Raw genomic sequence first — 5191 nt, 5'->3', positions numbered from 1 at the left:
GTCTTGTTTCTTGTAATTATTCATTCGAGTATATGAAAATAATCCATGGTTGGATTCATTTCACTAACAAGCCCATGTGTCAACGAACTTTGACCAAAATGTTGAGGCGAACTTTAGAAAAGACGAACATTTTATTTGAAAACCCTCAGAAGACTTACAAGGTCAAGGTTTTGGCGAACTCAAAAGGCAGCGAATTATGGGTCTCTAGCCCTCCAAAGCTCCGACGAATCTAAGTTTAGATGAACATTGGCACAAACTTCAAGACGAACTCTAGAAAGGATGAACTTCGAGTTTGTGAACCTCAAAACCTTTACTGGGTCGAAGTTTTATCCAGACGCGAAGACGGGCTCGAGAAAAGATGAACTTTTAGATTCTAACTCTCCAATGCTATCGAAAAGGAGTTTAGAAGAACTTTTGTTCCACCTTTTGCCCACTACAAGAAATTATGAAATTAAAAAATTAAATAAAGTTTTCTAAAATATTATCAACAACACAAAGGGTTGCTCAAAGTCCCCTTATTATCAACAACATTTTGACTTTCTTTATTTTAATTCAATAAGTAATTTAAATAATTAATTTCAAATCAAAATAATATTAAATGATTAATTAAACAATTTAATTAATATTTAACCTTAAATGAAATGTCAATCCCAATCAATTTCGGTATATGGATTATGAATCCCTATTTATAATTAAAATATTAAAATTTTATTTAAATATCTCCAATTCTCTCTTTTTGTTTAATTCATAATTAAAACAAAATGAAGTTAAATATATCGTATATGTTTAGCGTATATTCTCTAATTTGATTTCGAACACTTCGAACTCACTCGTCACACTGTTTTATGGTTTAGTCCGATATGAGCTAGAAGGGGGACCTAATGGACCTATAGATCATGGGCTCCAACGATCTGAGATTACCCGGCTAAACTCATTAACCTTGTTAACCAACATTCGTTAACTGCTAGGACTCTCCACTATAGTCTAGTAGTTGCACTCCCCTTACTATAGATATATTTCTGTTCATTTGATATAACCATGATTAGTAAGTCGATCCTTCACAGGTTGTTCGTAACTAGAGCTGGATCAATTTACCGTTTTACCCCTAAAGTTACTTCTTGTTCCTTATGTCTCACTGATCCTCTAATGAACAATTGGTTTGTGGTCCAACCAGTAAACCGAATCCCTCTTGGGCCAATGAGAGGGTGGGGCCCCTTGTTCAAGACCTAGAGTCAGTGCTTAAGGGAACTACCTCTCTTTTATCCCTAAAAGTGGGTAGGAGTGAATTCCATCTTGCACCCCACGTCCTCAACCGTTCACCCAGTCTTACCCCTGAAATGGGAGGCCTATTGAGTCGGCAAACTAGAGCCACTCTCACCCATGCAAATCTAAGGATAATTGAATAAACAGGAGTTCATGGTTAGCTCAGGATTAAAATCGAGTTACCTAGGTTATCGAATGAAAAGAAAATCAGTCTCAATAGTAAACGGTATTATAAAGTGAGAGTGACTTTCTTCATGGTCCAATCTTATGCAATACTCATTGCATAGGACGCCCCCACTCACACGTCTCTGCATGTACAATTTAATGGTCATATACAAAAGTGGGCTGCATCCATAGTGTCCTCAAAATAAGGCACTCAACCTTATCCTTGTACTCTAGATCATTTTGACTATAGACTTGAACTTGATCCACTCTTATGTCTCTACATATAGTTTAAGTAATCATACTATAGCCAGAGTGTTCTTATTTTAATGGATTTTGATTAATGATCGTAACATTCACTTTATTCAATAACAATCTTTACTAAATAAACATCAATAATAACTTTATTGAAAACAGAATATGTTTTTGTTTACAAACTATGAGTTTAAGAACATAAAACCCAATAAATACCCCCCTTCTCGAGCTGTAGATTTTTTTATAGATGTCGAGCTGGGAACTGCGCCTATTTCCAAAGCTTCTTATCTCATGGATCCAACAGAGTTGAAAGAGCTCAAGGCCCAACTACAAGACCTACTGGACAAGAGCTTCATTTGTCTTAGCATATCGCCTTGGGGTGCGCGATGTTGTTTGTCAAGAAGATTGATGGCTTGATGCGCTATGCATCGATTACATAGAACTGAATAAGAGGACGATAAAGAATAAGTATCAACTTCCTCATATTGAAGATCTATTTGACCAACTCAGGGAAGAAACAATATTTTCTATGATAGACCTTCAATCACGATACCATCAAATTACGTTTAAAGAGAGGGATTTAACAAAAATAGAATTGAGGACAAAGTAAGGTAATATGAGTTTGTAGCGATGTCATTTAGCCTCACAAACACCCTAACTATGGTCATGGAGTTAATGAACTGAACGTTTATTAACGTGTTCAAAGACCACATCCTAGTATACTAAAAAAAAACACCAAGAACACCTCCAGAAAAGACTAAGAGGATGATAAAGAATAACAAACCAAGAACACATCCGAAAAACACACCAAGATCTATTACATAGAACTGAATAAGAGGATGATAAAGAATAAGTATCAACTTCCACATATTGAAGATCTATTTGACCAACTCAGGGAAGAAACAGTATTTGCTAAGATAGACCTTCAGTTAGGATACCATCAAATTACGATTAATGAGTGGGATGTACCAAAGATAGAATTTAGGACAAAGTAAGGTTACTATGTGTTAGTAGTGATGTCGTTTGGCCTCACAAACACCCTAACTATACTCATGGAGTTAATGAACCGAACGTTTATTATCGTGTTCAAAGACGACATCCTAGTATACTAAAAAACACACCAAGAACACCTTCGAAAAGTTCTAACCACATTGAGAGAGAACAAGTTGTACGCAAAGTTCTCCAAGTGAAAATTTTTGCTACGAAAAGTCTCATTCATTGAACATGTGTTGTCAAAGGATGGAATGTTCATAGATCCTACCATGATTGAAGTGGTTACTAAGTGGGAATGCCCAACTACGATTACAGAGATACGAAGTTTTCTTGAGTTAGTCGGGTACTATCGAAGATTTGTGCATGACTTTGCTAGAATAGCCTCACCACTTACACAATTGACAAGGAAGAACGTACAATTAATATAGAATGACGTGTGTGAGGCAAGCTTCCAAAACCTAAATCAAAGGTTGGTAACAACCCTAGTGTGGTATCAGAGAGTTCAGAAGGGTACGTGATTTATAGTGATGCTTCCAAAAAGGTATTAGGATGTGTGTTGATGCAACAGTACTAGGTTGTTACATATGCATCCTATCAGTTAAAAGAATATGAGAAGTATTGTCCCAACAGGATCTAGAGTTGGTCGCGGTATTGTTCGCATAAAAAAATTGGCGACACTACTTGTATGGAGATAATACTCAAATATATACCAACGACAACAGTTTAAAGTATTTCTTCACCTAGAAATGGTTAGAACGTGTGAAGAATTACGACATAGACATCCAGTACTACCCTTGAAAAGCAAATATGGTCGTTGAGGCACTAATTCAAAAAATTATGTACTTGTCAACCCTCATTACTAGGGTAGCACAAGTACAAAGACATTTCGAGCGAGCTAACATAGTTGTAGTAGTTGAGGGAATCATATCACAGATGGCTCGAGTCATAGTAAAACCCACACTCCGATAAGGATTATTAAATCCCAATGACAGCACTCTAGCTTACAAAAGATTCTGAGTCAACTATTAGAGGGCTTAGTGGACTGATCGCTTATGGATGTATATAATAAAATGATGTGTAAGTATACACTATCACAAGTAGCAAGCAATAAATAAATTATCAATTCCGCATAACTTATCTTTTTGGTTTATTTTATCGTTGAAAATTAAGTATGTTTTTGAGTAACATTCAAATGGGTGTGGGTGATTTTGACTAATTAAACAAAACTGAAGTAGAGTGCCACTGCTGTCGAAAAACAGAAAATAAAGAGAAAATCAACTATAATGAGGAAGGTTTGGCTAAGAGAGATTAAATAGATAAGTTGTTAAGTTTTTGGTAGATTTTGGTTCCTTTTAATAGATTCCCAAGCCCACTTCCGAGGGTCCTACATGACGATTATTTCCATAATCGTTTTTAATTTCTATTAACAATGATCTAGGAGAAGAATTATTCCTATCCCTTATATTACCTTCAAGTCTCCTTGCAATGGAACTAGAGTATTAAGGAGGATTTCATTGCTTCCTCTTCTCCAGAATAAGAGAACACATATGTATGTAAAGTAGCTAATTAAACGCACATGTAAATGATTAACAATAACGGTTTAATAAACTAAAATCATTTCGTCAACATACTTAAACTATATAAAAGTCTCTCACCTCCCCTATAAAGTTTAGCTCTCCATACAAATTGAATTAAAAAGATGAACCCGCATCTCAATCATGTAAAATTGATAGAATAAGAAAAAAGAATAAGGAAATAGAGAGTTATCTCGCTTTGTTGCTGTTTTTCAATGGAAGTTCCCTTCCTTTGAGCTCTCACGTCCACCTCTTTGCCCTAATCTATGCTTCTGGGTCTTCTTTTCTTTCTGTTATCAACAGCGGCTAGATTAGAGGTTTCTTCTTCTTCTCATGTTTTACAGCACTTCACAGCAGTAGAGGCTACTTGATATGAACCAAGAGACATCAATCATACAATATACTTCAACGAAGATGTGAAGAAAATATTGTTGAAATTATCAAAAGATATTTCAATTCATGCCACATTGAAGAAGAATGAAGTTTCATATTATAAATTTTGGGTGGATTACAATTTAGAGTAATTTAGAGTAATCTTTGAGCCTTGGCATTGTTTTGGTGTGTGATAAGCTTACTTAATACATGTTATTAAAGTGGTCTCCTAATTACTTAAAAGAAAAGGTCTCACCACAAGGTCATTCTAATTTAGGGAAGCATCCAAATTACTTATTAATCATAAGATCGCAATGAGGTTGCTTAAGGTCTCATTCTAAAGTTTATCAATAGATAGTAACCTAATTGCTTAATAAAGTGCTAACTTTGAGCTCCTCTTGGGTTAGGGAAGTCACCATGTTGCTTAAAACCCAAGGACTATTCTAATGGTCTACATGAGATAGTATCCTCATTTGTTAACAATGAAGTGGCATTTCCATAATACCCATATGAGTTTCAAAAGTATATTTTTTAATTAAAAAAAATCGTTATCAAACATGGTTATATTTTTA

The sequence above is a fragment of the Cucurbita moschata genome, unplaced genomic scaffold, assembly GCF_002738365.1.
Source record: "Cucurbita moschata cultivar Rifu unplaced genomic scaffold, Cmos_1.0 Cmo_Scf00059, whole genome shotgun sequence".
NCBI lineage: Eukaryota > Viridiplantae > Streptophyta > Magnoliopsida > Cucurbitales > Cucurbitaceae > Cucurbita > Cucurbita moschata.
This window is presented reverse-complemented; position numbering follows the sequence as displayed.